At 43.0% G+C, this 25,532-nt stretch overlaps 1 protein-coding gene and 1 pseudogene across 1 annotated transcript in view; one reads left to right on the top strand and one right to left on the bottom strand.

Moving 5' to 3' along the window:
- Positions 1-25,532, bottom strand: part of LOC135510193 (GRB2-associated-binding protein 1-like) — a 378,827-nt gene that overhangs the window by 60,374 nt on the left and 292,921 nt on the right. The window lies entirely within an intron of this gene.
- LOC135511203 (GRB2-associated-binding protein 1-like) overlaps positions 1-25,532 on the top strand; it is a 60,898-nt pseudogene that overhangs the window by 946 nt on the left and 34,420 nt on the right.

The following is a 25,532-nucleotide window of genomic DNA, read 5'->3' as shown; positions in this document are numbered from 1 at the left end:
AGTAGTAGCATAGTAATAACTAGTAGTGGTAGAATACAGTAGTATTAACTGGGGGTAGAATACATTAGTAATAACTGGGGGTAGGATACAGTAGTAATAACTGGGGGTAGAATACAGTAGTAATAACTGGGGGTAGAATACAGTAGTAATAACTGGGGGTAGGATACAGTAGTAATAACTGGGGGTAGAATACAGTAGTAATAACTGGGGGTAGAATACAGTAGTAATAACTGGGGGTAGAATACAGTAGTAGCATAGTAATAACTAGTAGTGGTAGAATACAGTAGTAGCATAGTAATAACTAGTAGTGGTAGAATACAGTAGTAGCATAGTAATAACTAGTAGTGGTAGAATACAGTAGTATTAACTGGGGTAGAATACATTAGTAATAACTGGGGGTAGAATACAGTAGTAATAACTGGGGGTAGAATACAGTAGTATTAACTGGGGTAGAATACAGTAGTATTAACTGGGGGTAGAATACAGTAGTAATAACTGGGGGTAAAATACAGTAGTAATAACTGGGGGTAAAATACAGTAGTAATAACTGGGGGTAGAATACAGTAGTAATAACTGGGGGTAGAATACAGTAGTATTAACTGGGGGTAGAATACAGTAGTAATAACTGGGGGTAGAATACAGTAGTAATAACTGGGGGTAGAATACAGTAGTAATAACTGGGGGTAGAATACAGTAGTAATAACTGGGGGTAGAATACAGTAGTAATAACTGGGGGTAGAATACAGTAGTAATAACTGGGGGTAGAATACAGTAGAATCAATACGAATCTTAGATCCAGATGAATAGCAGGTCTGAGCAGGTAAACAGCTAGCTTTCTAACGGTCTGATGGCCTGTTGGTAGAAGTCCCGGAGATACCATTTGCCAGATGGGAACAGAGTAATCAGTCTGTGGCTCGGCTAAGTATTAAAATGTGTTTCAACTCAAGAGTCCTTGACAGTCTTCCAGGCCTTCCTCAGACATTGGCCTGGTGTAAATGTTCTGTAGGGTTGAACGCTCACCCCAGTGGTGTGTGTGTGTGTCTGTGTGTGTGTGAGTGTGAGTGTGAGTGTGTGTGTGTGTGTGTGTGTGTGTGTGTGTGTGTGTGTGTGTGTGTGTGAGTGTGTGTGTGAGTGTGTGTGTGCGTGTGCGTGTGCGTGAGCGTGTGCGTGTGAGTGTGAGTGTGCGTGTGCGCGTGCGAAAAGTGAAAAGTGCGAGTGTGTGTGTGTGTGTGTGTGTGTGTGAGTGTGTGTGTGTGTGTGTGTGCGTGTGTGTCATGCTGTACCATGGCATGCTGTGCTTCTCACGTACAAATGACTGAAGTGTCAATAAATCACACACTCCTACTCACACACACAAACACGCACAAACACACACACACCGCACTAAGTCTTGGTTGTCCACTGGCTATTGAATCATGGGTGAAATATATCATCGTATGGAATGTTCATGGGTGATGGGGCCGGCCAATACCCACAATGCCTGGCGTGAGGCAACACCAGCTCTAAAGGACTGAGAAGTGTGTGTGTGTGTGTGTGTGTGTGTGTGTGTGTGTGTGTGTGTGTGTGTGTGTGTGTTACAGCAAGAGACACAGAGATAGTTGACCTGAGTCGGATTGAGAGATGTCATCGAGACTCATCTGGGTTCACGAGTCATTTCATTATTAAGATTAAATAAAGACCAAAGTATTAAAATGTGTTTAGCTGTTGACGTTGCAGTGTCAGTCTTGACATCTCTCTCCTCTCTAGGCGTGGAAGAGGCGTTGGTTTGTTCTGAGGAGTGGTCGACTGACCGGAGACCCTGACGCCCTAGAATACTACAAACATGACCACGCACGCAAACCCATACGCATCATCAACATGAGCCTCTGTGAACAGGTAATGCACTCTACTGTACGCATCATCAACATGAGCCTCTGTGAACGGGTAATACACTATACTGTATTGTACGCATCATCAACATGAGCCTCTGTGAACAGGTAATGCACTATACTGTACGCATCATCAACATGAGCCTCTGTGAACAGGTAATGCACTATACTGTATTGTACGCATCATCAACATGAGCCTCTGTGAACAGGTAATGCACTATACTGTATTGTACACATCATCAACATGAGCCTCTGAGAACGGGTAATACACTATACTGTACGCATCATCAACATGAGCCTCTGTGAACACGTAATGCACTCTACTGTACGCATCATCAACATGAGCCTCTGTGAACAGGTAATATACTATACTGTACGCATCATCAACATGAGCCTCTGTGAACAGGTAATGCACTATACTGTACGCATCATCAACATGAGCCTCTGTGAACAGGTAATGCACTCTACTGTACGCATCATCAACATGAGCCTCTGTGAACAGGTAATGCACTCTACTGTACGCATCATCAACATGAGCCTCTGTGAACAGGTAATGCACTATACTGTACGCATCATCAACATGAGCCTCTGTGAACAGGTAATGCACTATACTGTACGCATCATCAACATGAGCCTCTGTGAACAGGTAATGCACTATACTGTACGCATCATCAACATGAGCCTCTGTGAACAGGTAATGCACTATACTGTATTGTACGCATCATCAACATGAGCCTCTGTGAACAGGTAATGCACTATACTGTATTGTACACATCATCAACATGAGCCTCTGTGAACGGGTAATACACTATACTGTACGCATCATCAACAAGAGCCTCTGTGAACACGTAATGCACTCTACTGTACGCATCATCAACATGAGCCTCTGTGAACAGGTAATATACTATACTGTACGCATCATCAACATGAGCCTCTGTGAACAGGTAATGCACTATACTGTACGCATCATCAACATGAGCCTCTGTGAACAGGTAATGCACTATACTGTACGCATCATCAACATGAGCCTCTGTGAACAGGTAATGCACTATACTGTACGCATCATCAACATGAGCCTCTGTGAACAGGTAATGCACTATACTGTACGCATCATCAACATGAGCCTCTGTGAACAGGTAATGCACTATACTGTACAAATCATCAACATGAGCCTCTGTGAACAGGTGATGCACTATACTGTACGCATCATCAACATGAGCCTCTGTGAACAGGTAATATACTATACTGTACGCATCATCAACATGAGCCTCTGTGAACAGGTAATGCACTATACTGTACGCATCATCAACATGAGCCTCTGTGAACAGGTAATGCACTATACTGTACGCATCATCAACATGAGCCTCTGTGAACAGGTAATATACTATACTGTGAACGCATCATCAACATGAGCCTCTGTGAACAGGTAATGCACTATACTGTACTCATCATCAATATGAGCCTCTGTGAACAGGTAATGCACTATACTGTACGCATCATCAACATGAGCCTCTGTGAACAGGTAATGCACTATACTGTACGCATCATCAACATGAGCCTCTGTGAACAGGTAATGCACTATACTGTACGCATCATCAACATGAGCCTCTGTGAACAGGTAATGCACTATACTGTACGCATCATCAACATGAGCCTCTGTGAACAGGTAATGCACTATACTGTACGCATCATCAACATGAGCCTCTGTGAACAGGTAATGCACTATACTGTACGCATCATCAACATGAGCCTCTGTGAACAGGTAATGCACTCTACTGTACGCATCATCAACATGAGCCTCTGTGAACAGGTAATGCACTCTACTGTACGCATCATCAACATGAGCCTCTGTGAACAGGTAATGCACTCTACTGTACGCATCATCAACATGAGCCTCTGTGAACAGGTAATGCACTATACTGTACGATCATCAACATGAGCCTCTGTGAACAGGTAATGCACTATACTGTACGCATCATCAACATGAGCCTCTGTGAACAGGTAATGCACTATACTGTACGCATCATCAACATGAGCCTCTGTGAACAGGTAATGCACTATACTGTACGCATCATCAACATGAGCCTCTGTGAACAGGTAATGCACTATACTGTACGCATCATCAACATGAGCCTCTGTGAACAGGTAATGCACTATACTGTACGCATCATCAACATGAGCCTCTGTGAACAGGTAATGCACTCTACTGTACGCATCATCAACATGAGCCTCTGTGAACAGGTAATGCACTATACTGTACGCATCATCAACATGAGCCTCTGTGAACAGGTAATGCACTATACTGTACGCATCATCAACATGAGCCTCTGTGAACAGGTAATGCACTATACTGTACGCATCATCAACATGAGCCTCTGTGAACAGGTAATGCACTATACTGTACGCATCATCAACATGAGCCTCTGTGAACAGGTAATGCACTATACTGTACGCATCATCAACATGAGCCTCTGTGAACAGGTAATGCACTATACTGTACGCATCATCAACATGAGCCTCTGTGAACAGGTAATGCACTATACTGTACGCATCATCAACATGAGCCTCTGTGAACAGGTAATATACTATACTGTACGCATCATCAACATGAGCCTCTGTGAACAGGTAATGCACTATACTGTACGCATCATCAACATGAGCCTCTGTGAACAGGTAATTCACTATACTGTACTGTACGCATCATCAACATGAGCCTCTGTGAACAGGTAATGCACTATACTGTACGCATCATCAACATGAGCCTCTGTGAACAGGTAATGCACTATACTGTACGCATCATCAACATGAGCCTCTGTGAACAGGTAATGCACTATACTGTACGCATCATCAACATGAGCCTCTGTGAACAGGTAATGCACTATACTGTACGCATCATCAACATGAGCCTCTGTGAACAGGTAATGCACTATACTGTACGCATCATCAACATGATCATCAGGTAATGCACTATACTGAGCCTCTGTGAACAGGTAATGCACTCTACTGTACGCATCATCAACATGAGCCTCTGTGAACAGGTAATGCACTCTACTGTACGCATCATCAACATGAGCCTCTGTGAACAGGTAATGCACTCTACTGTACGCATCATCAACATGAGCCTCTGTGAACAGGTAATGCACTATACTGTACGCATCATCAACATGAGCCTCTGTGAACAGGTAATGCACTATACTGTACGCATCATCAACATGAGCCTCTGTGAACAGGTAATGTAATGCATCATCAACATGAGCCTCTGTGAACAGGTAATTGTACGCATCATCAACATGAGCCTCTGTGAACAGGTAATGCACTATACTGTACGCATCATCAACATGAGCCTCTGTGAACAGGTAATGCACTATACTGTACGCATCATCAACATGAGCCTCTGTGAACAGGTAATGCACTATACTGTACGCATCATCATCAACATGAGCCATCAACATGAGCCTGAACAGGTAATGCACTCTACTGTATGCATCATCAACATGAGCCTCTGTGAACAGGTAATGGTAATACGCATCATCAACATGAGCCTCTGTGAACAGGTAATTCACTATACGTACGCATCATCAACATGAGCCTCTGTGAACAGGTAATGCACTATACTGTACGCATCATCAACATGAGCCTCTGTGAACAGGTAATGCACTATACTGTACGCATCATCAACATGAGCCTCTGTGAACAGGTAATGCACTATACTGTACGCATCATCAACATGAGCCTCTGTGAACAGGTAATGCACTATACTGTACGCATCATCAACATGAGCCTCTGTGAACAGGTAATGCACTATACTGTACGATCATCATCAACATGAGCCTCATGTGAACAGGTAATGCACTATACTGTACTGTACGCATCATCAACATGAGCCTCTGTGAACAGGTAATGCACTATACTGTACGCATCATCATCAACATGAGCCATCAACATGAGTGAACAGGTAATGCACTATACTGTACGCATCATCAACATGAGCCTCTGTGAACAGGTAATGCACTATACTGTACGCATCATCAACATGAGCCTCTGTGAACAGGTAATGCACTATACTGTACGCATCATCAACATGAGCCTCTGTGAACAGGTAATGCACTATACTGTACGATCATCAACATGAGCCTCTGTGAACAGGTAATGCACTATACTGTACGCATCATCAACATGAGCCTCTGTGAACAGGTAATGCACTATACTGTACGCATCATCAACATGAGCCTCTGTGAACAGGTAATGCACTCTACTGTACGCATCATCAACATGAGCCTCTGTGAACAGGTAATGCACTCTACTGTACGCATCATCAACATGAGCCTCTGTGAACAGGTAATGCACTATACTGTACGCATCATCAACATGAGCCTCTGTGAACAGGTAATGCACTATACTGTACGCATCATCAACATGAGCCTCTGTGAACAGGTAATGCACTATACTGTACGCATCATCAACATGAGCCTCTGTGAACAGGTAATGCACTATACTGTACGCATCATCAACATGAGCCTCTGTGAACAGGTAATGCACTATACTGTACGCATCATCAACATGAGCCTCTGTGAACAGGTAATGCACTATACTGTACGCATCATCAACATGAGCCTCTGTGAACAGGTAATGCACTATGAGCCTCTGTGAACAGGTAATGCACATCATCAACATGAGCCTCTGTGAACAGGTAATCATCACTATACTGTACTATACTGTACGCATCATCAACATGAGCCTCTGTGAACAACATGAGCATCATCAACATGAGCCTCTGTGAACAGGTAATGCACTATACTGTACGCATCATCAACATGAGCCTCTGTGAACAGGTAATGCACTATACTGTACGCATCATCAACATGAGCCTCTGTGAACAGGTAATGCACTATACTGTACGCATCATCAACATGAGCCTCTGTGAACAGGTAATGCACTATACTGTACGCATCATCAACATGAGCCTCTGTGAACAGGTAATGCACTCTACTGTGCATCATCAACATGAGCCTCTGTGAACAGGTAATGCACTATACTGTACATCATCAACATGAGCCTCTGTGAACAGGTAATGCACTCTACTGTACGCATCATCAACATGAGCCTCTGTGAACAGGTAATGCACTATACTGTACGCATCATCAACATGAGCCTCTGTGAACAGGTAATGCACTATACTGTACGCATCATCAACATGAGCCTCTGTGAACAGGTAATGCACTATACTGTACGCATCATCAACATGAGCCTCTGTGAACAGGTAATGCACTATACTGTACGCATCATCATCAACATGAGCCTCTGTGAACAGGTAAATACTATACTGTACGCATCATCAACATGAGCCTCTGTGAACAGGTAATGCACTATACTGTACGCATCATCAACATGAGCCTCTGTGAACAGGTAATGCACTATACTGTACGCATCATCAACATGAGCCTCTGTGAACAGGTAATATACTATACTGTACGCATCATCAACATGAGCCTCTGTGAACAGGTAATGCACTATACTGTACGCATCATCAACATGTAATGCCTCTGTGAACAGGTAATAATACTATACTGTACGCATCATCAACATGAGCCTCTGTGAACAGGTAATGCACTATACTGTACGCATCATCAACATGAGCCTCTGTGAACAGGTAATGCACTATACTGTACGCATCATCAACATGAGCCTCTGTGAACAGGTAATGCACTATACTGTACGCATCATCAACATGAGCCTCTGTGAACAGGTAATGCACTATACTGTACGCATCATCAACATGAGCCTCTGTGAACAGGTAATGCACTATACTGTACGCATCATCAACATGAGCCTCTGTGAACAGGTAATATACTATACTGCATCATCAACATGACGTGAACAGGTAATCATCAACATGAGCCTCTGTGAACAGGTAATGCACTATACTGTACGATCATCAACATGAGCCTCTGTGAACAGGTAATGCACTATACTGTACGCATCATCAACATGAGCCTCTGTGAACAGGTAATGCACTATACTGTACGCATCATCAACATGAGCCTCTGTGAACAGGTAATGCACTATACTGTACGCATCATCAACATGAGCCTCTGTGAACAGGTAATGCACTATACTGTACGCATCATCAACATGAGCCTCTGTGAACAGGTAATGCACTATACTGTACGCATCATCAACATGAGCCTCTGTGAACAGGTAATGCACTATACTGTACGCATCATCAACATGAGCCTCTGTGAACAGGTAATATACTATACTGTACGCATCATCAACATGAGCCTCTGTGAACAGGTAATGCACTATACTGTACGCATCATCAACATGAGCCTCTGTGAACAGGTAATGCACTATACTGTACGCATCATCAACATGAGCCTCTGTGAACAGGTAATGCACTATATACGCATCATCAACATGAGCCTCTGTGAACAGGTAATGCACTATACTGTACATCATCAACATGAGCCTCTGTGAACAGGTAATGCACTATACTGTACGCATCATCAACATGAGCCTCTGTGAACAGGTAATGCACTATACTGTACGCATCATCAACATGAGCCTCTGTGAACAGGTAATGCACTATACTGTACGCATCATCAACATGAGCCTCTGTGAACAGGTAATGCACTATACTGTACGCATCATCAACATGAGCCTCTGTGAACAGGTAATGCACTATACTGTACGCATCATCAACATGAGCCTCTGTGAACAGGTAATGCACTATACTGTACGCATCATCAACATGAGCCTCTGTGAACAGGTAATGCACTATACTGTACGCATCATCAACATGAGCCTCTGTGAACAGGTAATGCACTCTACTGTACGCATCATCAACATGAGCCTCTGTGAACAGGTAATGCACTATACTGTACGCATCATCAACATGAGCCTCTGTGAACAGGTAATGCACTATACTGTACGCATCATCAACATGAGCCTCTGTGAACAGGTAATGCACTATACTGTACGCATCATCAACATGATCAACATGAGCATCATCAACATGAGCCTGAACAGGTAATGCACTATACTGTACGCATCATCAACATGAGCCTCTGTGAACAGGTAATGCACTATACTGTACGCATCATCAACATGAGCCTCTGTGAACTATACTGTACGCATCATCAACATGCTGTGAACAGGTAATGCATACTGTACGCATCATCAACATGAGCCTCTGTGAACAGGTAATGCACTATACTGTACGCATCATCAACATGAGCCTCTGTGAACAGGTAATGCACTATACTGTACGCATCATCAACATGAGCCTCTGTGAACAGGTAATGCACTATACTGTACGCATCATCAACATGAGCCTCTGTGAACAGGTAATGCACTATACTGTACGCATCATCAACATGAGCCTCTGTGAACAGGTAATGCACTATACTGTACGCATCATCAACATGAGCCTCTGTGAACAGGTAATGCACTATACTGTACGCATCATCAACATGAGCCTCTGTGAACAGGTAATGCACTATACTGTACGCATCATCAACATGAGCCTCTGTGAACAGGTAATGCACTATACTGTACGCATCATCAACATGAGCCTCTGTGAACAGGTAATGCACTATACTGTACGCATCATCAACATGAGCCTCTGTGAACAGGTAATGCACTATACTGTACGCATCATCAACATGAGCCTCTGTGAACAGGTAATGCACTATACTGTACGCATCATCAACATGAGCCTCTGTGAACAGGTAATGCACTATACTGTACGCATCATCAACATGAGCCTCTGTGAACAGGTAATGCACTATACTGTACGCATCATCAACATGAGCCTCTGTGAACAGGTAATGCACTATACTGTACGCATCATCAACATGAGCCTCTGTGAACAGGTAATGCACTATACTGTACGCATCATCAACATGAGCCTCTGTGAACAGGTAATGCACTATACTGTACGCATCATCAACATGAGCCTCTGTGAACAGGTAATGCACTATACTGTACGCATCATCAACATGAGCCTCTGTGAACAGGTAATGCACTATACTGTACGCATCATCAACATGAGCCTCTGTGAACAGGTAATGCACTATACTGTACGCATCATCAACATGAGCCTCTGTGAACAGGTAATGCACTATACTGTACGCATCATCAACATGAGCCTCTGTGAACAGGTAATGCACTATACTGTACGCATCATCAACATGAGCCTCTGTGAACAGGTAATGCACTCTACTGTACGCATCATCAACATGAGCCTCTGTGAACAGGTAATGCACTCTACTGTACGCATCATCAACATGAGCCTCTGTGAACAGGTAATGCACTATACTGTACGCATCATCAACATGAGCCTCTGTGAACAGGTAATGCACTATACTGTACGCATCATCAACATGAGCCTCTGTGAACAGGTAATGCACTCTACTGTACGCATCATCAACATGAGCCTCTGTGAACAGGTAATGCACTCTACTGTACGCATCATCAACATGAGCCTCTGTGAACAGGTAATGCACTATACTGTACGCATCATCAACATGAGCCTCTGTGAACAGGTAATGCACTATACTGTACGCATCATCAACATGAGCCTCTGTGAACAGGTAATGCACTCTACTGTACGCATCATCAACATGAGCCTCTGTGAACAGGTAATGCACTATACTGTACGCATCATCAACATGAGCCTCTGTGAACAGGTAATGCACTATACTGTACGCATCATCAACATGAGCCTCTGTGAACAGGTAATGCACTATACTGTACGCATCATCAACATGAGCCTCTGTGAACAGGTAATATACTATACTGTACGCATCATCAACATGAGCCTCTGTGAACAGGTAATGCACTATACTGTACGCATCATCAACATGAGCCTCTGTGAACAGGTAATGCACGATACTGTACTGTCAGGCCTAAGAACAGCCCTTCTCCGTGGTATATTGGCCATATACTGCAAGTTCCCGAGGTGCCTTATTGCCATTACAAACTGGTTACCAACAGAATCAGAACAGTACATGGTATTATTTTGTCATACCCCATGGTATACGGTCTGATATACCACAGCTTTCAGCCAATCAGGATTCAGGGTGTGGACCACCCGGTTTATAATTAATGAACGAACACCCCCACCCACTAACAATGACGTTACAAATTACAACATAACAAAAGAAAACTCCATTAACCTACTATCCTGATCCAAATTACTATCATCTCTGATGTAAAATCTCTGTCTCTTCTCTCTCTCTTCTCTCTCGGACTTCTCTTCTCTCTCTCTCTCTATTCTCTCTCTCTCTTCTATCTTCTCTCTCTGTGTCTCTTCTCTCTCTCTCTCTCTCTCTCTCTCTCTCTCTCTCTCTCTATCTCTCTCTCTCTGTCTCTTCTCTTCTCTCTCTCTGTCTCTTTTCTTCTCTCTCCTAGGTGGATGCAGGCCTAACCTTTAATAAAAAGGATTTGGACAGCAGCTATGTGTTTGACGTGCGGACTGTGGAGAGGGTATTCTACCTGGTGGCCGACAGTGAGGAGGACATGAACACATGGGTCAGGTGTATCTGTGACCTGTGTGGATTCAACCCTACTGACCATGGTATGACAAACACACACACACACACACACACACACACACACACACACACACAGTATTCAGGATCATATTAACACACACATTTGATTGATTTAATTTATTTGACACTTAGTCAAATAGGGGAAGTGGGAAGAGGGAATAGGGGAAGAGGGAAGAGGGGAAGAGGGAATAGGGGAATAGGGGAGAGGGGAAAAGTGAAGAGGGGAATAGAGGAAGAGGGGAAGAGGGAAGTGGGAAGAGGGGAAGAGGGGAATAGGGGAAGAGGGGAATAGGGGAAGTGGGAAGAGGGGAATAGGGGAAGAGGGAAGAGGGGAAGAGGGGAATAGGGGAATAGGGGAAGAGGGGAATAGGGGAAGAGGGAATAGGGGAAGAGGGGAATAGGGGAAGAGGGGAAGAGGGAAGAGGGGAAGAGGGAATAGGGGAAGAGGGGAATAGGGGAAGAGGGGAATAGGGGAAGAGGGAAGAGGGGAAGAGGGAATAGGGGAAGAGGGAAAGTGGGAAGAGGGGAATAGGGAAGAGGGAAGAGGGGAATAGGGGAAGTGGGAAGAGGGGAATAGGGGAAGAGGGAAGAGGGGAAGAGGGAAGAGGGGAATAGGGAAGTGGGAAGAGGGGAATAGGGGAAGTGGGAAGAGGGGAATAGGGAATAGGGGAATAGAGGAAGAGGGAAGAGGGGAATAGGGGAAGAGGGGAATAGGGAAGAGGGGAATAGGGGAAGAGGGGAATAGGGGAGAGGGGAAGAGGGAAGAGGGAAGAGGGAAGAGGGGAGAGGGGAAGAGGGAAGAGGGAAGAGGGGAGAGGAGAAGAGGGGAGAGGGAAGAGGAAGAGGGGAAGAGGGGAGAGGGGAAGAGGGAGAGGGGGAGAGGGGAATAGGGAAGAGGGGAATAGAGGAAGAGGGAAGAGGGGAAGTGGGGAGAGGGGAAGAGGGGAAGAGGGAAGAGGGGAATAGAGGAAGAGGGAAGAGGGGAAGAGGGAAGAGGGGAAGTGGGAAGAGGGGAATAGAGGAAGAGGGAAGAGGGGAAGAGGGAAGAGGGAAGAGGGGAATAGAGGAAGAGGGAAGAGGGGAAGAGGGAAGAGGGAAGAGGGGAAGAGGGAAGAGGGGAAGAGGGGAGAGGGGGAGAGGGAATAGGGAAGAGGGGAATAGAGGAAGAGGGAAGAGGGGAAGAGGGAAGAGGGGAAGTGGGAAGAGGGGAAGAGGGAAGAGGGGAAGAGGGGAGAGGGGAAGAGGGGAGAGGGGAAGAGGGGAATAGAGGAAGAGGGAAGAGGGAATAGAGGAAGAGGGAAGAGGGAAGTGGGAAGAGGGGAAGAGGGGAAGTGGGGAGGGGAAGAGGGGAAGAGGGAAGAGGGGAATAGAGGAAGAGGGGAAGAGGAAGAGGGGAAGAGGGAAGAGGGGAAGTGGGGAGAGGGGAAGAGGGGAAGAGGGAAGAGGGGAATAGAGGAAGAGGGAAGAGGGGAAGAGGGGAAGTGGGAAGAGGGGAATAGAGGAAGAGGGAAGAGGGGAAGAGGGAAGAGGGGAATAGAGGAAGAGGGAAGAGGGGAAGAGGGAAGAGGGGGAGAGGGGAAGAGGGAAGAGGGGAATAGAGGAAGAGGGGAAGTGGGAAGAGGGAAGTGGGAAGAGGGGAAGTGGGAAAGAGGGGAAGTGGGGAATAGGGGAAGAGGGGAAGTGGGGAAGTGGGGAAGTGGGGAAGAGGGGGAAGTGGGGAAGTGGGAAGAGGGGAAGTGGGGAGAGGGGAAGAGGGGAAGAGGGGAAGTGGGGAAGTGGGAAGAGGGAAGTGGGGAGAGGGGAAGTGGGGAAGAGGGGAAGAGGGGAATATAGGAAGAGGGGAAGAGGGGGAAGTGGGGAAGTGGGGAAGTGGGAAGAGGGGAAGTGGGGAGAGGGGAAGTGGGGAAGTGGGAAGAGGGGGAAGTGGGGAGAGGGGAAGTGGGGAAGAGGGGAAGAGGGGAATATAGGAAGAGGGGAAGTGGGGAAGAGGGGAAGTGGGGAAGAGGGGAAGTGGGGAAGTGGGAAGAGGGGAAGTGGGGAATATAGGAAGAGGGAAGAGGGGAATATAGGAAGAGGGGAAGAGGGGAATATAGGAAGAGGGGAAGAGGGAAGAGGGGGAAGAGGGGAATATAGGAAGAGGGGAAGAGGGGAATATAGGAAGAGGGGAAGAGGGGAATATAGGAAGAGGGGAAGAGGGGAATATAGGAAGAGGGGAAGAGGGGAAATATAACAAGGTTAGACAGCGATTGTAATGACAATAGACCATGACAGACACAATTGTTGTTTGTTTAACAACATCCAATAATTAATACAACTATGGATTTTCCTTGTCTCACATACCCTTAATATATAAACAATCAATCCCTAATATATATATATATATATATATATATATATATATATATATATACACACACACACACACACACACAAGACAATCACAATATAATAAACAACAAACACCAAAAGGCAGACCACATCCCGGGCATTTCCCTCTCCGCCACCTTCATCTCACCATGTCGATTATCCCTTTTGAGACATGCTACTATTTCGCCATTTTTTTCCAGTGAGAATTTGAAAACTACCTTATTATATATACTATACATTTCAAATTGTTTTGGAGGATTATTCCAGAAGAATGGCAGCCGAGTATCACTTTTAAATCTAAAAGGAACCTCGTCTGTTTGACTCCTTCTAGTGGAATTGCTGTGGTTTTCCCGTCAGGATTTGGCCAGGGTTGTTCCGGGTTTTGGTCACTAGATGCCCCCATTGTGCTTTTTGACCTTATGTTTTTCCCTTGTTCCCCATTATTATTTGCACCTGTGCCTCGTTTTCCCTGATTGTATTGAAACCCTTAGTTTCCCTCAGTTCTGTGCTCTGTGTTTCTGTCAGGACCCGGTTACGAACCTGGGTCTCCGGAGTGAGAAACAGTCACTTAACCAACTGAGCCACGAATAGTCAGCAGAACCCAGAAGATGAGGCAGACACAGCTGTACGTAAGACGGTGTATTTAATAAAGTAAAAAGGAGAAGTCCTTAAATACAAAAATGGCAAATCCAAAAGGTGGTAGGAATAGCACAAAAAAGCCTCACGAGATCCTCAAAAACAAAAACAGAATTCCACAAGAGCATCCACCGGAATCGACAAGAATACACAGAACACTAGGGCTGGGTGCTAACATACAAACACAGAGCACAGAACTGAGGGAAACTAAGGGTTTCAATACAATCAGGGGAAACGAGGCACAGGTGCAAATAATAATGGGGAACAAGGGAAAAAACATAAGGTCAAAAAGCACAATGGGGGCATCTAGTGACCAAAACCCGGACCAACCCTGGCCAAATCCTGACAAAGTTAGAGTCGTTACATAAGTACCTAGGGTCCATACTGTGGACAATCTGATGTACAAGACACAATTATATCTGAGCGACTCTCTCCTCCACTTTAATCCATCTGAGTGGAATTGTTGTGGTTTTCCCGGACTAGAGTCGTTACATAAGTACCTAGGGTCCATACTGTGGACAATCTGATGTACAAGACACAATTATATCTGAGCGACTCTCTCCTCCACTTTAATCCATCTGAGGCTTTCAAAATAGTCGAGATGCGTAAGTGCTGGAAGTTTAAGAATAATCCTAACTAATTTGTCTGCTATTTTTATTTTATTATTTTATATATCTTGGAGGCACTATTGTACCAGGAAGAGCATGCATAGTCGAAGTGGCACTGAACAAGAGCCCCTGACAATGTACCCATCTTATCCAGATATTTGGAGGTTCTTGCCCGGGAACCTCATTTTATGGTTCTCTTTGGAGATCACGTTTTGTGCCATGATCTCCACTCTCAGATGGTTATCTAGCATCCAACATCCAAGATACTTAACAGAGTATTTTTCTGCGTCATCGACTACCACGTTAAAATCTGAGGATTTCCTCAGTTTCACTTTGGACCCAAACAAGATGGACTATGTTTTTCCAAGGTGAAGTAACATCTTATTGTCATATAGCTATTTGCTGACATTCAGAAGTTCAGCACTGAGGGACTTTTCAACCACATTTTTTGTCTTTGTGGGAAACCAACAGTGCAGAATCATCTGCATGGAGGAAAAGGTCACATGTAAAGGCAGATTTATAAACAATAGAAATAAAAGTGGACCCAGCGTACTCCCTGGGGTACCCCACAGTTCCCGATTTTAGGTTTAGACAGGGTCCCATCCACATCCGTCATCTGTTTTCTTCCTTGCAGGTAAGAGCTAACCCATTTTACTGCTGAGTTTTTAAACGCCTATAGCTCTTAGTTTGATTAACAGAATCTCACGATTCATTGTTTTCAAACTTCTTTTGGAAATCTAACATGCCAATAACACAACATTTCCCTCTGTCTACTTCCTTCCTTATGTGATCAGTCAGATGTAGTAGGCAGTTGTCAGTGGAACGGGATTTCCTGAAGCCAAATTGGAGCTCATGTGTAAGGAAATTTTAACTGTCAATCTGCTTGAACATAATCTTTTCCATAACCTTCGATAAAGCAACACAGGATTGAGAGTTAGGACGATAGTTTCCATGATCTAACTCGTTCCTTTTTTATATATATAAAGGAATGACCATTGCAAGTTTTAGTTGACTGGGAAAACACCCTAATTCACTAGACAGATTCACAATGTGAGTTACACAGGGGGTGATAATTACCGCAGCATCCTTTAGAAATCTGTCAGGAATGTTGTCAAGGCCAGTTGCTATGGAACGGTCAAGTTCTTCCAGCCTCTCTAGCACGGTTCGACTAAGACACCTTTTCAAATGAAAAAAATAATCTACTCGAATCCCCTGCTGTTGAGTGAAACTGCTGGACTTGACCCTCCCCCCATAGCAACCTGATTGACATGGTAACTAATGCTAACTAATGTATTAGCTATAGTTGTAAAACTAGCTATTCAGACTGTCTGTAACCATGGTCTTGTCTGATGTAACCTTTCCTGTCCAAGCTGAGACTGAGAGTTTTGATCTATAATCTGTTACTGTTAGCTAACAGCATCAGACACTTATATAATTTGCTCAGATTGTTTCTATTTGCAACTATTTTGTCATTGAAATATTCTTTCTTGGCCTTCTGTATCATCCTGTTGACCTCATTTCTTAACTTCTTATCGTCTATAAATATTTAAAAAGTAGCATGGCCCTTTTAGAGTATATGTGTGTATTAACATCACCAGTAACTTAAATCCTCTGATTGTCTGTACAGTTGGAACCTCCAACAATTCAGCAAACTTGTACTGGTCTGGTGGTCTGTAATAGATTCCTATAATAGGTTTACATTTTCGTAATAAAATGTCCACCCACACAGCTTCAATCTCGTCATAAAACGGATAGTTGTACCCAATATCTGACCTTACATAAGTGCAAACTCCTCCGCCTTTGCGATTGCGGTCTCTTTCAATTAATTCATCATTTTCAAATTCAATCTCTGCGGGTTTAAAGCACTCCAGTTTCTAGACAGAAGGCACATTTCCTCAATCTGGGGAGACTTCTAACGTTGAGATGAAGGATGTGTCGTCCTCTCATGGAAAACACATTTGTTTTGTTTTGAGTCAAGTTCTCCTCCTCCTGTTGGAACTGTCAGCTGAAATTGTTCACTTGATGATGGAGTGTTGACTCCAAATCGCCGCAATGAAACTCCTTCCAGGATTCACGCTGGAATTTTAGAGAGATGGTCGTTGCTCCTTCCCTTCTGACCTTCTCTATTATAGCGATTTATCGCTAGGAAACGTGTTAACGTGGTAATATGAACACATATTAACACGTATTAACACGTATTAACGCATATGAACACATATTAACACATATTAACGCATATTAACACATATTAACACATATTAACACATATTAACACATATTAACACATATCAACGCATATTAACGCATATTAACGCATATGAACACATATGAACACATATTAACACATATGAACACATATTAACACATATGAACACATATGAACACATATTAACACATATTAACGCATATGAACACATATTAACACATATTAACACATATTAACACATATCAACACATATTAACACATATGAACACATATTAACACACATTAACACATATATGCATGAACACATACAGGACCAGTCACAAGTTTGGACACACCTACTCATTCAACGGTTTTTCTATATTTCGGCTATTTTATACATTGTAGAATAATAGTGAAGACATCAAAACTATGAAATAACACATATGGAATCATGTAGTAACCAAAAAAGTGGAATTTTAGAGAGATGGTCGTTGCTCCTTCCCTTCTGACCTTCTCTATTATAGCGATTTATCGCTAGGAAACGTGTTAACGTGGTAATATGAACACATGTTAACACATATTAACACGTATTAACGCATATGAACACATATTAACACATATTAACGCATATTAACACATATTAACACATATTAACACATATTAACACATATCAATGCATATTAACGCATATGAACACATATTAACACATATTAACACATATTAACACATATCAACACATATCAACACATATCAACACATATTAACACATATTAACACATAGTAACACATATTAACGCATATTAACACATATTAACACATATCAACACATATTAACACATATGAACACATATTAACACATATGAATACATATGAACACATATTAACACCTATTAACACATATTAACGCATATGAACACATATTAACACATATTAACACATATCAACACATATTAACACATATGAACACATATTAACACACATTAACACATATATGCATGAACACATACAGGACCAGTCACAAGTTTGGACACACCTACTCATTCAACGGTTTTTCTATATTTCGACTATTTTATACATTGTAGAATAATAGTGAAGACATCAAAACTATGAAATAACACATATGGAATCATGTAGTAACCAAAAAAGTGTTAAACAAAAACGAATATATTTTACATTTTAGATTATTCAAAGTAGTCACAGTTTGCCTTGATGACAGCTTTGCACACTCTTGGCATTCTCTCAACCAGCTTCATGAGGAATGCTTTTCCAACATTCTTGAAGGAGTTCCCACATATGCTGAGCACTTGTTGGCTGCTTTTCCTTCACTCTGAGGTCCAAACTCATCCAAAACCATCTCAATTGGTTTGAGGTCAGGTGATTGTGGAGGCCAGGTCATCTGATGCAGCACTCCATCACTCTCTTGGTCAAATAGCCCTTACACAGCCTGGAGGTGTGTTGGGTCATTGTCCTGTTGAAAAACAAATTATAGTCCCACTAAGCGCAAACCAGACGGGATGGCGTATCGCTGCAGAATGCTGTGGTAGCCATGCTGGTTAAGTGTGCCTTGAATTCTACATAAATCACAGACACTGTTACCAGCAAAGCACCCTCACACCACCACCTCCTCCATGCTTCACGGTGGGAACCACACATGCAGAGATCATCCATTCCCCTACTCTGCATCTCACAAAGACACAGTGGTTGGAACCAAAAATCGCACATTTGGACTCATCAGACCAAAGGACAGATTTCCACCAGTCTAATAATGTCCATTGCTTGTGTTTCTTGGCTTAAGCAAGTCTCTTCTTATTGGTGTCCTTTCGTAGTGGTTTCTTTGCAGCAATTCAACCTGGACGGCCCGATTCATGCAGTCTCATCTGAACAGTTGTTGTTGAGATGTGTCTGATTTGTTTAACACTTTTTGGTTACTACATGATTTAAGAGAAACGTTCACCCATTTTGAATGTTATATTTTTGTGCATCTGTGAGCGATGTTCTATCATTTCCTGGGGGGTCATTTCATGTTTAATCTCTTAAACTATTGCCATAAAAGCAGGCAGAAATCCATCCGGTTTGACTTAAAATTGCGATAAAGCACCTGTCACTAGACTGGAAGTTAATGGGAACACGAGTTTTAAATCGCAAACACTTCTATTGTGTATGTCTGATTTAAATACAGAACACTTCTATTGTGTATGTCTGATTTAAATACGAACACTTCTATCGTGTATGTCAGATTTAAATACGAAAACTTCTATTGTGTATGTCAGATTTAAATACGAACACTTCTATTGTGTATGTCAGATTTAAATACGAAACACTTCTATTGTGTATGTCAGATTTAAATACGAAACACTTCTATTGTGTATGTCAGATTTAAATACGAAAACTTCTATTGTGTATGTCAGTGTTCCGTTCTGATTTAAATACAGAACACTTCTATCGTGTATGTCAGATTTAAATACAGAACACTTCTATCGTGTATGTCAGATTTAAATACGAAACACTTCTATTGTGTATGTCTGATTTAAATACGAAACACTTCTATTGTGTATGTCAGATTTAAATACGAAACACTTCTATTGTGTATGTCAGATTTAAATACGAAACACTTCTATTGTGTATGTCAGATTTAAATACGAAACACTTCTATTGTGTATGTCAGATTTAAATACGGAACACTTCTATTGTGTATGTCTGATTTAAATACGAACACTTCTATCGTGTATGTCAGATTTAAATAAGATTCAAACTGGAAACATGGTGTGTGTGTGTGTGTGTGTGTGTGTGTGTGTGTGTGTGTGTGTGTGTGTGTGTGTGTGTGTGTGTGTGTGTGTGTGTGTGTGTGTGTGTGTGTGTTCATGTGTTCAGTAGTCTTTTGATAAGGCAGTATAATAGCTCTGGAAAAACCAAGGCTGTCTGAGATGGAAACACACTGAGTTTACTAAGGTGAGAATGATGATGACAATGAAATGGGCTCCATGACTGGTGCAGTGGTCTAAGACACTGTGTCTCAGTGCAAGAGGCGTCACTGTAGTACCTGGTTCAAATCCAGGCTGTATCACATCTGGCTGTGATTGGGAGTCCCATAGGGCGGCGCACAATTGGCCCAGCGTTGTCTGGGTTTGGCCGGGGTAGGCCGTAGTTGTAAATTAGAATTTGTTCTTAACTGGCTTGCCTAGTTAAAAAAGAGGGCTGTATCCAACTACCGTGGGAAATGCATCAAAAGCAACCTTGTACATTTCCTTAGTGAAAACAATATACTGAGCAAATGTCAAATTGGCTTTTTACCAAATTATCCTACGACAGACCAGGTATTCACTCTGCACATCCTAATTGACCAACAAACAAACTGAAACAAAGCCAAAGTCTTCTCATGCTTTGTTGATTTCAAAAAGCCTTTGACTCAATTTGGCATGAGGGTCTGCTATACAAACTGATGGAAAGTGGTGTTGGGGGAAAAACTTATGACATTATAAAATCCATGTACACAAACAACAAGTCTGTGGTTAAAATTGGCAAAAAAACACACATTTCCGTGGGGTGAGACAGGGATGCAGCTTAAGCCCCCCCTCCTCAAACTGTTCAAAAGTTTGGAGTCACTTAGAAATATCCTTGTTTAAAAAAATAAAAAAATAAATTGTCCATTAGAATAACACCAAATTGATCAGAAATACAGTGTAGCTGGAAACGGCTGATTTTGAATGGAAACTCGTACAACGCTGTGTACCCGCAAAACACCAGTCTCAACGTCAACAGAGAAGAGGCAACTCTGGGATGCTGGCCTTCTAGACAGAGTTGCAAAGAAAAATGGCAAAAGACACTGGACTGGGGAACTCTGCCTAGAAGGATCTCGGAGTCGCCTCTTCACTGTTGACGTTGAGACTGGTGTTTTGGGGGTACTATTTAATGAAGCTGCCAGTTGAGGATTTGTGAGGTGTCGGTTTTCTCAAACTAGACACTAATGTACTTGTCCTCTTGCTCAGTTGTGCACCCGGGCCACCCACTCCTCTTTCTATTCAGGTTAGAGCCAGTTTGCGCTGTTCTGTGAAGGGAGTAGTACACAGTGTTGCATGAGATCTTCAGTTTCTTGGCAATTTCCCGCATGGAATAGCCTTCATTTCTCAGAACAAGAATAGACTGACGAGTTTCATAAGAAAGGTCTTTGATTCTGGCCATTTTGTGCCTGTAATCGAACCCACAAAGGCTGATGCTCCAGATACTCAACTAGTCTAAAGAAGGACAGTTTAATTACTTCTTTAATCAGAACAACAGTTTCCAGCAGTTTCCAGCTGTGCTAACATAATTGCAAAAGGGTTTTCTAATGATCAATTAGCCTTTTAAAACGATAAACTTGGATTAGCTAACATAACGTGCCATTGGAACACAGGAGTGATGGTTGCTGATAATGGGCCTCTGTACACCTATGTAGACATTCCATTCAAAATCAGCCGTTTCCAGCTACAATAGTCATTTACAACATTAACAATGTCTACACTGTATTTCTGATCAATTTGGTGTTATTTTAATGGACGAAAAATGTACTTTTCTTTAAAAACAAGGACATTTCTAAGTGACCCAAAGCTTTTGAATGGTAGTGTATATATCAGCTAATTGGCGAGGGTTCTAGAACAGTCTGCAGCACCCAGCCTCACACTACTAGAATCTGTATATATCAGCTAATTGGCGAGGGTTCTAGAACAGTCTGCAGCACCCAGCCTCACGCTACTAGAATCTGTATATATCAGCTAATTGGCGAGGGTTCTAGAACAGTCTGCAGCACCCAGCCTCACGCTACTAGAATCTGTATATATCAGCTAATTGGCGAGGGTTCTAGAACAGTCTGCCGCACCCAGCCTCATGCTACTAGAATCTGAAGTCAAATGTCTACTGTAAATGTCTACTAAACATCAGCGCCACAGGAACTTCCCCAAAGCTGTAATCGATTTGAGAGACAAAACAAGAAGGGCCTTCTATGCCATCAAAAGGAACATACAATTCAACATACCAATTAGGATCTGGCTAAAAATACTTGAATCGGTTATAGAACCCATTGCTATTTATGGTTGTGAGGTCTGGGGTCCGCTCACCAACCAAAAATTCACAAAATGGGACAAACACCAAATTGAGACTCTGCTGCAGAATTCTGCAAAAAATATCCTCCGTGTACAACGTAAAACACCAAATAATGCATGCAGAGCAGAATTAGGCCGATACACTAATTATCAAAATTAAGAAAAGAGCCATTCAATTCTACAACCACCTAAAAGGAAGCGATTCCCAAACCATCCATAACAAAGCCATAAACTACAGAGAGATGAACCTGGAGAAGAGTCCCTAAGCAAGCTGTTCTTGGGGCTCTGTTCACAAACACACCCAACAGAGCCCCATGACAGCAGCACAATTAGACCCAACCAAATGATGAGAAAATTAACATAATTACTTGACACATTGGAAAGAATTTACAAAAAAACAGAGCAGACAAGAATTCTATTTTGCGAGACGAGAATGCTATTTGGCCCTAAACAGAGAGTACACAGTGGCAGAATACCTGACCACTGTGACTGACCCAAAACTAAAGAAATATTTGACTATGTACAGACTCAGTGAGCATAGCCTTGCTATTGAGAAAGGCTGCCGAAGGCAGACCTGGCTCTCAAGAGAAGACAGGCTATGTGCAAACTGCCCACAAAATAAGGTGGAAACTGAGCTGCACTTCATAAAATTTGATCTGATCTTCAACTAAGTCACAACAATAGACAAATACCGTGTGCTTAAACTAATAACAAATCATTGTATTTTTCTTGTCAATTTTGAATAGATAATTTAAACATCCACAGTGTAGGCTGGAAAAAGTATGTGAACCATTCGGCTAATGACTTCTCCAAAAGCTATTTGGAGTCAGGAGTCAGCTAACCTGGAGTCCAATCAATGAGCCGAGATTGGAGATGTTGTTTTGAGCTGCCCTGTTCCATAAAAAACACTCACAATATTTGAGTTTGCTATTCACAAGAAGTATTGCCTGATGTGAACCATGCCTCGAACAAAAGAGATCTCAGAAAACCTAAGATTAAGAATTGTTGACTTGCATAACGCTGTAAAGGGTTTAAAAAGTATCTCTAAAAGCCTTGATGTTCATCAGTCCACGGTAAGACAAATTGTCTATAAATGGAGAAAGTTCTGCACTGTTGCTACTCTCCTTAGGAGTGGCTGCCCTGCAAAGATGACTGCAAGAACACAGCGCAGAATGAGGTTAAGAAGAATCCTAGAGTGTCACCTGAAAACTTACAGAAATCTCTGGGACATGCTAACATCTCTGTTGAAGAGTCTACGATACGTAAAACACTAAACAAGAATGGTGTTCATGGGAGGACACCACAGAAGAAACCACTGCTGTCCAAAAAAACATTGCTATAAGGGCACAAGGCGAGATCCAGATGCAGACACAGGAGGCAGCACACCAACATCAGAACCTCATCCCAACTGTAAAGTATGGAGCATCATGCTTTGCTGCCTCAGGGCCATGGACAGCTAGCTATCATCGACGGAAAAATGAATTCCCAAGTTTACAAGACATTTAGCAGGAGAATGTAAGGCTATCTGTCCGCCAATTGAAGCTCAACAGAAATTGGGTGATGCAACAGGACAACGACCCAAAACACAGAAGTTAATCAACAACAGAATGGCTTCAAAAGAAGAAAATATGCCTTCTGGAGTGGCCCAGTCAGAGTCCTGACCTCAAACCGATTGGTTAGAGCAGGTAGCCTAGTGGTTAGAGCAGGTAGCCTAGTGGTTAGAGCAGGTAGCCTAGTGGTTAGAGCCTAGTGGTTAGAGCAGGTAGCCTAGTGGTTAGAGCCTAGTGGTTAGAGCAGGTAGCCTAGGGGTTAGAGCCTAGTGGTGAGAGCAGGTAGCCTAGTGGTTAGAGCAGGTAGCCTAGTGGTTAGAGCCTAGTGGTTAGAGCAGGTAGCCTAGTGGCAGGTAGCCTAGTGGTTAGAGCAGGTAGCCTAGTGGTTAGAGCAGGTAGCCTTGTGGTTAGAGCAGGTAGCCTAGTGGTTAGAGCAGGTTGCCTAGTGGTTAGAGCAGGTAGCCTAGTGGTTAGAGCAGGTAGTCTAGTGGTTAGAGCAGGTAGCCTAGTGGTTAGAGCAGGTAGCCTAGTGGTTAGAGCCTAGTGGTTAGAGGCAGGTAGCCTAGCTGTTAGAGCAGGTAGCCTAGTGGTTAGAGCAGGTAGCCTAGTGGTTAGAGCAGGTTGCCTAGTGGTTAGAGCAGGTAGCCTAGTGGTTAGAGCAGGTTGCCTAGTGGTTAGAGCAGGTAGCCTAGTGGTTAGAGCAGGTTGCCTAGTGGTTAGAGCAGGTAGCCTAGTGGTTAGAGCAGGTAGCCTAGTGGTTAGAGCCTAGTGGTTAGAGGCAGGTAGCCTAGCTGTTAGAGCAGGTAGCCTAGTGGTTAGAACAGGTAGCCTAGTGGTTAGAGCACGTTGCCTAGTGGTTAGAGCAGGTAGCCTAGTGGTTAGAGGCAGGTAGCCTAGTGGTTAGAGCAGGTAGCCTAGTGGTTAGAGCAGGTTGCCTAGTGGTTAGAGCAGGTAGCCTAGTGGTTAGAGCAGGTAGCCTAGTGGTTAGAGCCTAGTGGTTAGAGGCAGGTAGCCTAGTGGTTAGAGCAGGTAGCCTAGTGGTTAGAGCAGGTAGCCTAGTGGTTAGAGCAGGTAGCCTAGTGGTTAGAGCAGGTTGCCTAGTGGTTAGAGCAGGTAGCCTAGTGGTTAGAGCAGGTAGCCTAGTGGTTAGAGGCGGGTAGCCTAGTGGTAAGAGCATTGAGACGGTAACCGAAAGGTTGCTGGATTGAATCCCTGAGCTGACCAGATAAAAATAAATCTGTTGTTCTGCTCCCTGAACAAGGCAGTTAACCCCACTGTTTCCCGGTAGGCCTCTCATTGTAAATAATAATTAGTTCTTAACTGACTGAGCCTCGTTAAATTAATCGGTATACAATTAGAGATAGAGTGTGAGTTACAGAGACTCTAGAGTAAACAGAAACTAAACAGAGTTTTTAGAGACTCTAGAGTAAACAGAAACTAAACAGGGTTTTCAGAGACTAGAGTAAACAGAAAATAAACTAAACAGAGTTTTCAGAGACTAGAGTAAACAGAAAACTAAACAGAGTTTTCAGAGACTCTAGAGTAAACATAAACTAAACAGAGTTTTCAGAGACTCTAGAGTAAACAGAAACTAAACAGAGTTTTCAGAGACTCTAGAGTAAACAGACACTAAACAGAGTTTTCAGAGACTAGAGTAAACAGAAACTAAACAGAGTTTTCAGAGAC

This window comes from Oncorhynchus masou, chromosome 23 (genome assembly GCF_036934945.1).
Source record: "Oncorhynchus masou masou isolate Uvic2021 chromosome 23, UVic_Omas_1.1, whole genome shotgun sequence".
NCBI lineage: Eukaryota > Metazoa > Chordata > Actinopteri > Salmoniformes > Salmonidae > Oncorhynchus > Oncorhynchus masou.
This window is presented reverse-complemented; position numbering and strand designations above follow the sequence as displayed.